The 12,950-nt window shown below is 37.8% G+C and overlaps 1 protein-coding gene across 1 annotated transcript in view; it reads left to right on the top strand.

Moving 5' to 3' along the window:
• Positions 1 to 12,950, top strand: part of sdc2 (syndecan 2) — a 401,227-nt gene that overhangs the window by 321,736 nt on the left and 66,541 nt on the right. The window lies entirely within an intron of this gene.

The raw sequence follows: 12,950 nt of genomic DNA, 5'->3' as shown, positions 1-12,950 counted from the left end.
AGCAATATAATTAATGATCTGCTGCTATGAATTGCTATGATTTCTTTTACTAATTAATTCCAATGGTCTTTAGTTTGCTGTTTTTTCAATCACCAAAAAATTAAATCACTGTTAATCTACTGTCAAAGACACACAAAACAACATTTGATAACAGAGACATGAAATTATTAATTAAAAACAACCATCACTTATAAAAAGTACACATGATAACATCAAAGTTACTTTTGTCATTTGTCATCAAAACTATCATAAAAAGGCAGCGAAGAAAAAAGAAAGAGGTTAGAGATCAGGGGCCACCGAGTTTCATACACAGCTAGTTTACATTTTATTTTAGAAGCCAGTCGCTGAAGAAATAAAAGACCTTGTAAATGTTTCACACTAAAACCCCGCCAGGAAAGAACTGGCCTTCGAGTCACTGGAAGATTTTTAACATGCAACATCTGTGTAGGAAGTGTTAAGTTTTATTTGCAGTAGCTTAACAATGATTGAAAAAAATGGTAAAGTAGAAGTTACTTAAATTAACATTATTGCTGTTGAAAAGAAAATCTCAAAGATTATGACATGACTAGGTTGTTGTATAGATGTTGTGGAAATCATATCAAGACAGCAGATAAAAATGATCTTAGTGCCACCTCTACAACTTTTTCAGTGATTCCTGTAAGTCTAGTGTCGTTGTTAGAGTAACAATTGACTACGTTTTTTTTCCCGATAAATATATGATACTAGAATGGTGATTGTGGTTGTCTTCCTTCATGGCTGGGACGTTACCTAGCCGTGTCCATGAAAAATAGCAACAAGAATGGATAACATCAATATGGCTGTAGTTAGTCGACTAACAGAGATAACAACTCTTGAATCAGCATATGTCTTTAAGTTCATAAAAATGGTGTGGTGTGGCGATGCAGCTGTACTAGATGATGCTGCTAGCATCAGCTCCTACAGATGTTAGTCGACCACAGCTGTGGTAGCTGATGCTCTAAGATGCTCTTAACATCAGCTACCACAGCTGTGGTAGACCAAAAATCACATTGGTGGGACAGATACTGTCATTTGCTACTGATCGGTGAGAACAAAACAAACAGTTAATCAGTTAACATGAACATGATGTTAGGCTGAATGATTGAAGTGAAACCAAAGAGCATTTCAGTTTGATTATCAGGTTAGGTAAACATGGAGGAAAAACTATTGAAAATATACTTGTAAAAACTGTGGGATACAAGGCTTGCCTGCAATATGAGCCTCTTTCAAATAAAGACCTGCTTATCTTTACAACCAAGGTAAAGCTCCCAGGTATTATTTTAAATGTATACTATATACTATAGGTGCATGTTTAGAGAAAGAAAAGAAGAGCCAGAGAGGTCTACCATCTATATGAAAAGATGAATACGATAGAAAGAGAGAGAGACATCTATAAAGAGAGAGGGTGCAGAGGAGAGCGTTGGAGCGAGCAAGGTACACAATAGGGAAAAAGCTGAGAGAGCAGGCGAGAGAGAGCGAGGTGTTGTAATTACTGCAGTGTACCCAGACAGAATTAGCTAGACGGACAGTGATTAACCTTTAAGGCTTGCTGGGCCATGGGAGGGAAATAATTAGATTTCCCCTCTCTCTCTCTCTCTTTGCTATGGGGACAGCGGAGAGTGGAGGCTCATCGCTTATTGCTTACAGTCAACAGAGACGGACTGAAGCACTCCAAATAGAAAGCGATACCCAAACAACAGCCTCAGTGTCAAAAGGACGGCCTGATAGAGGCCCTTTTGACTAGATTGTAGGGTGCAGAGCAAAGATAGTTTAATGGAGTGGCTACCAAACTGGTGGTGCAGCTCCCTGGGGAGTATGATGGCATTGCAGGGTTAGAGCAAATGGCCAGGAGAGAAAATGTGGCATCGTACTAAAATGTAATGAATCTGATTAATGTTGTAACAATAAACAAACAAAGGGCTTTCACACTAGCAAGGTTATCACAATTGAGGTTAAGAATAAGGTTGAAACACAAACTAGGCAATGATATTCTTGCATGACATCAATAGCACAGGTAATAATAATTAAACATCTGTCAAAACTGATGTCAATGGAACATTACAAAGCTTATCTGGTTTGCATTTTTTCCCCATGTGACTAAAAACCATTGTCAATTAAGTTTAATTTGCATGTAAAAACATGAAATGAAACATGCTGTTCATGTTCTTGATAATGGTATTCATATAATACAATATTCAACGCAGCTGCTTTTGTTAAAAACATCCCCATGAAGAGGTGTTTGTTTTTTTTAATAAATTGGTTTAACGTATTGATCTAATGAAAATAAATTGAAAGTGTGTTGAAGAATGTTACTTTTAATTACCTAAAATACACATACAGTACAGCATATTCATATCACATCTACAGGAACAGCCGCGACAGGCTTATTTATTGACTGCTGGGTTCACATAGATAAAAATATCATTGCTGTAAGGTGTAAACTGTTTTTCTCCAAAATGAAATAGCATGAAATGAATAAATAAAATAAAATATGAATTTGTCCTACTCCATGGTGAGATGTGTCTCTCTATCCTCAACCTTCCAATTTCAGAGTAAATACAAAAATATATCCTTGTATTCTGCATCATTACCATTTGTACACCTAACTCACACCTTAAAAATTCCAATATCCTCCACTCACCAAGGAAGGGGCATATCTTCCTTTAGCTGAACTGTGAATGTGAAAGTCGGCAATATTGGATTTATAAGGTTGTCACTCAAGAAAACATTCTGGAAACTCTCATTCCTAACCATCTCAAATAAAACCGGTTTCTTTGACCGTTACTGACAAAAAATATGTATTTGTCAAAGTTCAGCTGTCTTACTATGCCATACAGAATAATGGAAATCAAAACTAAAGATGACATCCACAGAAAAAAAGTCAACAGTCAAGTAGAATATGAAAAGTAAATAGTGTAAATAGAGTTTTTTTAAGGTGATTTAAAATGATGAGAGGTTTGTCAATTGTTTTTATATTATCCTCTTCTGAGATAGACATGCTTGTTGTACTGTGTATATTTAGCCTTAACGTCTGTGTCCATAGAAACAAACAAAGATATTTCTGTACCTGAGACAAAATGTAAAGGGCAAGGTGTGGTGAATATCTGTCTTTCTTTCTTCTGGCAAAACTAAAGTGACTTGTGGCTTCATATTAACCCCTCTGACAGCTTAAAAAGTCAAACCACGTAACAGTGAAAAGAAGGAATGAGAATCTTATGATTAATTAGGTTGTTTTTTTCTTGATAGTGGCATTTAACCATTCAGATACTTGGATGTAAAAAGCCTCCAGTGACTGCACTTAATCTCTCTGAATTACCTCTAATACAAAGATTGAAAGCCGTTGAGCAATCTCGCATTCCTCCCCACCTCAAAACAAAAAAAACAACAAAAACAAACCCATTTTACTCTTTTTCTGTATTCAATTTCATGCTTATAACCATTTGGGAGTTTTCAATAACAGCCCTATGCCAGTAAATATGCTATTACTGGCTTGTGAAATCATCACTCTTAAAAGAAACTTGAATTACACAGCTGACAGAGCTCTATGAAAGTGGTTTTCTGAGTACATGGTGCTAATCTGTGAATGTAGACACAGGCTTGCTGTTTATGCTTCATTTACTGTAACAGAGTCTCATTTAAAAAGAGACGACGAAGACAACTTCAGAAGAAATTAGACATAGATGCTTTACAGTCTAACTTTCCTTCACTTTGTGCATTTGTGCCTTTTTTTATTGTCAACCTGAGGAAGTTTGTTTTCTTAAATCCACTCTTAAGATTTATAACTACATGCTTAATGTTTAAGAAAAAAATGTCCCACTGATACATAGAAAATATAAAATTCCAAAATGAGTCCATAAGTGAACATTTCTGTCTTCATGGGGAACATAAGTCTTTTGACATAGTTTAAGTGTTGTTATAGATTAAAATAGGCTGTAGTTAACAAGAACTGCAGTCACGTTTCTGAGCCTGAATCTCAGACAATAGTTTACATTTATTATTCTGGTCCCAGGGTGAAAAAGTTCAATAACATCTTTTGTAGAGAACTGTGGCTCCAGGGCAGTAAATGAAGGAAGCTTTCCTGTTGTGCTTTAGTAGACCTCGGTTCCTTTGCTCCAGGCACCTTAATGAATTATCTCTCTCCGCTTCATGGCTTCATAGAGGAAATCTCTTCAGTCAGAGATCTTGACTGAACAGGATGTCCTCCTCTGTTTTTATTCCATGCTTTTTAACTAGTTCAACATGTTAAGTTTGCTGACTTGAATATCTTGGGTGACGAGAAACTTTACCGAGCTCAGCACAAATAAAGTCGAGAATTGCACACTCGTGGGTTCCACGCGTTCCCCAGCTAGTAGATTAACACTTCATTTTACAGTCTGATGATTGTGGAATAACAAGCAGCCAAATCAATAACTTTTTAATGCTGACAGGCCTGAGGAGAGAGTAAGCGATGCCCTGTGTGCATATGCGGGATTGGTTTGAATATCTCACCATAAAATATACCACATAATCACCATATAATTACATATTCATCTACACTTTGGATACATTTACACTTCATATCTTGATATAGGTTAGTGTGTTAACATTCACATGCATACATGAATACATAGACTCACTATAGACTGACTTGAGATTTTTATATTAACAGTGACTACATGTAATTTGAAAGGTATCACTCATAGTGACAAACCTACAAATTATCACCTGACTTGTCAGGTCTCCTCAGCTAATGTTCTTTTAGTTCTTTTTTAGTTGTCTCTAATCAATGACATTTTCAGAAAACTGTTCAGCTATTTCTTATTTTACAACTACACAGTACCTACAGTAGAGCATTTAGCAGCTATGAGATTATTATTTCCCTCAGGAGTTGGTTGAGACCTAAACAGAGCTAAAAGGAGTGTGAATGTTGAACTTACATTCAACACATTGACAGTCCAGATGAATGCTAGTGTTGCTCTGTATGTGCTTGATGTGTAAAAACGTTTGCTAACACGTTCACCATATCAACTTTATCGAAAATAAGATAATACTGTGTTTAGAGTTTGTTGTGCTGCCGCCAAGTGGCCAAAAAAATCAATCACAGCCAAATCCTCCTTTTGAACGGATGATTTTAATCCAAACCATGCTCTTTCACTAAACTTAACCAAGTCTTTTTTGTGCTCAACGGTAACCAAACCTTAACCATTGTGTTGTCACGTCATAAAACATATTTATTTATTTAATGTTAAGCAGAGAGCTGTAACAGTTTGTTTTGTAATTTAATTTGGACGACTTGTTTGAATATCCAATATACTTTCACTTATGAAAATGGCTATGAGCATATATGAGAGCATCAGATCCCATTTACCTTCAAACTGTGAACACTTTAATTATCTACACTGCATCTAATCTGTTCGCCAACTGAGCACAAAGTCAGTGTTTGGTCACTGTGACCAGACAATGCTAAGATGAAAGGGATTGTTACCGAAAGCCAGCAGCACACATTTTCTGAGCAATCTTTCCAGTGTGTCATATTGGCCATCTTGAATGAATATACTATCTTTACTCCAAAGTCTTTATTGAATCTGTTCACTCTGAAGACTTAAGGAGCTCTGGGTGACTATTGTCCTTCCTCTGGGCCTCAGTGAATCAGATGTCGTCCTCCAGTGTGTGGGGAGCTGAGAGCTCTCATTATCCGAGTTCTCTCCTCAGGATCCTGCCCTCAGTGGAGGCCCTTCCTCCTTAAACCTCCCTTGACTCTCTTCCCCTCTACACTATCTCCTCTGCTCTCTTTCTTTCCCCCCATCTCTTACTTTCTTTTTCTAGCTGCAAGGGAAGGTCAAATTAATTTTTTTTCATAATTTCCTGTCAGCGAGATTCCTCCCTCAGAGACTCCATCTATGGCTCAGTGCCTGAAAGATGTGATTAAGGTGAAGACAAAGTGAATACCTGTGTTTGACCAAGTGAATAATGTATTTTTTCCCTTATCCATATAGATTTATAAGGTGTATGGTATTATCACACTCACTAAAGTCTCCTGCAGTTTTCTTTTTACTCTTCTTTGAATATGATTACATTGTAGATGCCTTGGGTGACACTTCACATTAGGAACTAATATGGGCTCATACTCACAAAGGAAATGTCATTTTGGAGCAAATGGCTTCACTGCTCAGACGACACAGTGCGCCCTAACCTTGCTCATTAACGCTGTGAGTCTCTGAGGGTCTCAAAGTCTAAACGCAGACATGCACAATATAGCTACGCACCTCAGATGGTAATAATGTTATGAAATACGGGGAGTAATTGCATCCCCTGTTGTGAAAGCAAGGCTCCTTTCATTAAGGCATGAATTGAAACTGGCCTTGATAATGAAGGTATAGTAGACACCCCATAGCTGGTATGGCATTCATTGAGTCACTAAATGGAGTCCAGTTGCTTTTTTGGGGGGGAGGGGGTAATAAGGATAGAGGGAGAATGGAAGCAAGGACAGGAGGAATGAAAGAAAAAGAAAATAAGGATGGCTAATGTGGCGTATTGAAAAGAATACCCCTCCCCTCAGATATATGTTTTATTACCTCAAGCTATAATTCTCCTTGACATGCAGTAAAGACACCCCTCACTCTGGGCCCCCAATTACAGCCTCACTCCAAACACACTGAACTGCTGGTCGGCCATTTTTTTTTTTCTGTTGGAAAAAGAGCAGAGCAGAGAGGGAGCTGAGCATCATCAAGGTTAGGCGAAGCACATTTCATCTAGTTACTACCCAGAGAGAAGCATGGTGTGCATGAATACAACAAACCCAGGCTTGTATCTCCAACTCTGGCTCTCAAGGACACTACAGGAGGATGCAGTCGGGTATGAACACAATGTGCAGATCTCTTAATGAAGCTGAGGGGAAGAAAGGGGGCACCGCTAGAATTCAAACAATAAGAGAAAATGGAAAAATATAAAGAGAGATAACCAACAAAGATAAACAGAGAGGCAGAGGAAAAACTCAAGAAGGTGCACAGGTTGAATAGCCTGAGGCACAGCACCAGCGCTCTAGTCATATGTGATATGGTGTGTGTGTATTTACTCAGTGTTCTGGCCTCTGACCCATGGCAGAAGAAAACAGATTGCTTTGATAGGTCCACTGACATCACATGAGATGTTCTGCTTTTTTGCCAGAGTCTCCAGAGAGACCTTGGCTCCCAGATGTCCAGCAGGGTTTGAAGCATTTGTTTAGCTTGCACCCTGTAATGTGGCTGCTATAAAGGAAAATTTGCAGAGAGCTTAACCATCAATATACTATTTGTATAGAAGCGATCTCTCATCACAAGGTCCAAGTCTGGGCAGACTCTTGAAACCGTCAGTCATTTAAACTTAATGGAGTTCATGCGTTTTGCAGAACTGAACTCTATAAATGGTATGTTGGTGTGAAATCACAACCTGAACTTTATATAACAAAGAGGACCCCACTGGTCGATGAAACCCAAACGCTCAATAGTGTTCTGTTTTATGCCTTTTTAAACCAGAGGCAGTGGGTTAGGTTTCACTAGGCAAAGCCACATTCATTAGTTTATAGTGAAATGAGATGCCATTAAAAAGTCATTCTATCGGACGCCTGGCAGCACGGCTGGTTCCACTCAGTCTGGTGCCGTCTCCAGCCTCCCTGACCACCTCCGGACATCCAGGAGCCCAGACAGCATGGACAGGCCATACAACTGAGTACACGCCTTCAGCTTCCCAGCATTCGCTCCTGATCTTACTAACCTGGATCAATAGCCATAGGACACTTACCGTACTTTGAGACTAGCCATTACCCCATAAATGTGCCCAAGCACTGGCTCCAGACTTACTGCATGTACGTATAATGGAGAAGAGAAAAATGGCAGTCAAGAAGTTGTTTGTTGTCAGGGCAACCACTATGCAGTTTTGAGGTAATGTGGTGGTAAACCTATCAGTTAACGGATTAACATAATGCGTTAATGTTCCCTGCTACTTTATTTTATTAATATTAATAGGTTTGATCCTCAGTGTTGGAAGTTCCCAGCTTCCTTTGTGCTTAGAATACAATTGCTTACATTCCAATTATAGTAGTTGTAGTTGCTCAATGAGGGCTCAGATGCATGGCAGGACATTTAAAGCTAATTTTAAAACAAATGTAAACATGTGAGAACATTTTCTGAAAGCGACTCCAGGCTAAAAGTAAGAGTGTTGTTTGTTTACTATTTTGTTTGAATTAGTTTGAGGACTTCTACTTATTTTTTCCTATGGATAAATACGGGATTCTGTTTTGTACGTCTGTGTTTATGGGCTCTGAAGGAGAACCACAGATGTTACATGAATTAATTAGCCTATATTTATAATTTGCATAACTACAGCCAGCGGCACCGTTGCATGCAGCTGTGGCAGCAGCAGGATACATTAACTGTCTGTTTACTATCAGTTGCATTTTCAATGTTGTTCACTTTTCAATATTTCAATGCACATATAGAGCTTAAAGTAGTCTATATAAAGATAAACATTGCTTAATTATTAATGGTCCAGTGTGTTACTTAGACCCCATGTATGTTGCATCTGTAGGTCATGTCAACTTAAAGGGGATATACCATGCTTTTTTTGTGATTTTCTGTTATTTTTATACTGTTACGAAGTCAGATGTCTATGTTAAACATGGTCAAAGTTAAAAAAAAGTATGAGCTGAACAAATGTATTCCAGGCGAGCCTCATAATATATTAACCTGGAAATATCCCTTTTTAAATGCTCTGGTCTTTCATAGAAAACTTTTTGATACAGCAAGGAAACAATTGTTTTGTGATACACTTTAAATAGTGTGAGCTGGCAATTATATGTTATACGAAATGCTTCAAATTCCATGAGTCAACAGTTTATTTACAGTCTGAGTATAACTCTGCTAATCAAAAGTTCAGTATCCTAGTGATTAGGGTACTTGCAAGTTATTGATGTCTGTTTATGTGTGCATGGAGCAGACATAGCCAGCTAAGCCAAGAGGAAGAATGACAGACATAAAAAGAATATTTACTCTTTGAATCACCTCAAGACGTACAGTACCATAGATGCATAAAGATGAGCATAAAGGAGAGTGAGAGAAGGGTGTTGAGTAAAAAGAGAGAGGGATACCAAGGACATTTTGAGGGAAATGGGGTGCAACGAGTAGGTACATAAAAGGAAATGATGTATATTACACCAGCCTGGGATCATGGTTTGTGTATCAAGGATTTATGGCGGCGTACTTAGAAACGGCATAGCACCACACCTGATCATCCATTATTATTCTAACATCTCTCACTTTGAGGGCAGACATGATTGATGGGGAGCTGTTAATGACTTTGGGTTTAAATTGTTATTACCACAAAAGTGACACACACACACTATTTGAAAAAGAGCTCTTAGCAACTACCCACTGTTGTGAAACAATACAGTAATTTGTCCACTAATTGCTCTGAAACATGGATCAATGAAAGACATAACAGTAAGGAAAGCATTTCACACTTTTTTTGTGGAGATATGTAAACAAATAAAATACTACAGATGACATTTTCTACCCTAATGTGTTTCTCAGCCATTCAGCTTAACTTGATCAGTTTGCTTTCTGGCTATACACAGTGCACAATACATTTACACAATACATTGTCTGTAAATAGTCTGTTTCTCTACAGTCAAATTATAAGCAAAAATTAATTGCCCACTCCTGGTTCACCCAGCAAATGGAGCACTTCTGCTCTAATCAATGTGATTGTACTCTTGTACACTCTAATAGCCCTCCCTTTACCAATCTCCATAAAGGCACACATGGCAGTGACTCACTGTAAAACACAATTTGTTTAAAACAAAAAAAACATCAAGAGCAAGCCTTGCATAAGAACACTGATCAACCCACCCCATGTCAGTTATAACTGGTGCCATTAGTCTTTTTATGCTTGATTGGATGCCAAAATGTCAACCAATCTATTTCCCTCTTGTTGCTTTTTTTGAACTGTCAGTAATTAAAAGTGATTCTCTACTTGTCTTGGTGCCAAGTGAGAAACATAAAAACTGAAGACTGAAAAAGTTATATATTTTTAATGGTTTGTTTTTAACTAGTTGTGAAAGTTATGGGTAGCAGTGCTTGTTATTGTAAAGCACAGCCTCAGCACAGGTGCAGCACATTGCTCAGTGTTGTGCCCATCGTGTGTCGGGTTATGATGAAAGCAATTAAACATGACAGAGAAATAACACCGCGTCCTGACTCCTGAATGTTTTATTGACCCTGATGGAAAATGGGCCTTTCAGGAGAGCATACAGAGTGGTCTGAAACAAAATATACGGCAATATATATGAGACAAATTAGAATAACAAATAGAAAGGGCTGAATATTGAATAAGCAAAGTGGAGGTTATCTGTTATAGTCAGTATATGAAGGTACTGGACCTCGTCTATTTTTAGTAGTTTGATGGTTTGACTTGAAGAAATTGAACATGTGATTTCAACAGAACAATATGTATTAATTTGACTGTCATCATTTCCTTATAGCCCTTACCATAAGAGTTAATAATGTTCGTTCATGTTCACCACAGGATGAATAGTACTACATTTTGTGATAACTTGAAAAGGTTTTTACTTTTTCCAATATGGTTTAAAACAAAATATCTGCAAAACTAATTCTGACTTTGATCAGCCTCAGCTGCACTTTGTGTTCAGTGCTATTTATCAATTGTTAGCATGCTAACACGCTAAACCAAGATGGTAAACATGGTAACAATTATACCTGCTAAACATCAGCATGGTAACAGTGCCACTGTGTACATGTTGGCATGCTTACATTAGCATTTAGCTCTAATCACCACTGTTCCTAAGTATAACCCCACAGAGCAGCTAACGTGGGTGTAAAGCATTAATCTTGTTTGAAGCCAAACCGTTGCATAAATCCACAAATTTCAAAGGTTCTGTGACTGGAAGGTGTTTGGCATATATGAATAAATGACATTGGGATAATATTTGTTTTTGACATTACAGGTTATAATTTTATAGGTTATTTATGAGTGCAAGGCATCCTCTAGCAAGGCACCCTCTAGTATCAGCATTAGCATCCCATAAAGCATTCATTGACCCCATGATACTTAACTCAGTTTTAGGGGAACTTTACATCCCAAATGTATCTGAAATAGCATTGGTTTAAATTTTGGGTTTTAAACAGAATTAATTTTAAGTGAGCTGTGCTTTTTATCCACAACACCACCACAGGACCTCGAGCTTCAGAGGCTTTTTAACTTTTATTTAATTACTTAATAAATATTTAGAGGCAAGGGTTGCCAAAGGGATGAAATGTAAATGGGGCTTCTTTTTTTTTTTGCAAATAGCTCATGATATAATTCTCTGCACATATCCAAATGTTCTCTGTGTTGATGATACTTGGGAGTGTCTGCACTTTGGGGTTTTGTGCTGCATGCGTATAGGTGTAAATGTGCTTATATGTAAAATAAAAATAAATAAAAATAAATAAAAATAAATAAAAATAAATAAATAATAATAATAATAATAATAATAATAATATCTGGAACAACATGCTTCCACACAGTCAAAATCTTCTCTTTAAGCTCTCCTCAGAACAGGTTGAATTTTCTGTTAATCCTCCCAGGCCTCTTGCCCAAGCATGTTACGTGCGTGCTACAGGAAAGGAGTTTGGGCTGAACTTTCCATCCATTAAAGATTTAGCTTGTTCACAGAGGGGAGTTATTAGAGGTAGGGGCCCCTGCTCCTCAGGGAGAAGTTTCACATCAGGACCAGTTTGTTAGTGTGTCAGAAGATTAAAGCCAGTTTGTTGAAAGGTTATTTTGCTATTCCACATGATTGATCTCCCTCCACCCCATCACCCCCACCCCCTCATTCATACACCAGCCATGAATGCCAAACTGGTCTCCTCATCTCTCCGTCTGTCTTGATTTTCTATTCAGTCTGTTTTATCTATTCATTTACATGTCAACGTCTCCTGTCTTTCATTGTCTTTCCACTTCTTCACGTCATTCTATTCCTCCCACATTTCTGTATCATTGTTACAGGGGCTGTGCTTTTATCTAGCAGCGGCTCTTGGATCTGTACTTTCTTGAAAGAATTTCGTTTCATGTTTACTTTTTTCCCTTCCTTTTTTCTTGTTTGTTTCTTTCTCTCTTCTTGTCTTTTACTGTATCTGTATGCCTTCCATGTTCTGTCTGTGATATTAGTCAGTGATCCTTTGCCCTGGCCAGTCACTGTCCTCGAGGGATATTCCTTATATAATTATAGCTTTTGATTATCATCCAGACTGACCCTAGGATGGCCTGGCCCTGATGCAGCACCAGTCTGCCAGCCTCTACTACTGCTGCAGCTAATGAGGGACACCTATTGTTTCCCACTGCTGGCTGACTCCTTGATTTATTGTTTCACTCAGTTTAGAGCTGCGGCTACATTCCTGTTTATTAGGAAACAGTAAATAATGAAGTTTACTACACTATTGATGTACCTATCCTGTGGTTTGCTGATGCTAAATAGCAGCATGTATGTAGCAGTGATGTAGTGGTAAATGTATAATCCCTCATGTGGAAATGAGTTTTGACTGCAGCTTCACATGCAGCATCACATTACATAACTCTGACCTGACATTAAAGCCTGACATAGCTCATTCTGAAAATAAAAATGAAAACATGGTTACAGTCAGAGTTAAGCTTAACGATGAGGCACATAGATGGTAAGATACACTCCAGCAGACTGTGGTGAGATTGGATGTACCCTACAATTACTCCCCTTCTCACTGTTTCTTTAAAAACTGTCACTAATAAGGGTTTTAGTTGAAACAAAAGATCTTCTAATAAACCGTCATGCTCTATCTATTAAAATAAAAAGGGGGACACTATTTTGATCCAACTTGTACCAACATTAGGAGTTATTTTTTATTTTCTTAAACTAACTTTTATATTCCTAACCATTTGAACTC

The sequence above is a fragment of the Scomber scombrus genome, chromosome 16 (genome assembly GCF_963691925.1).
Source record: "Scomber scombrus chromosome 16, fScoSco1.1, whole genome shotgun sequence".
Taxonomy (NCBI): Eukaryota; Metazoa; Chordata; class Actinopteri; order Scombriformes; family Scombridae; genus Scomber; species Scomber scombrus.
This window is presented reverse-complemented; position numbering and strand designations above follow the sequence as displayed.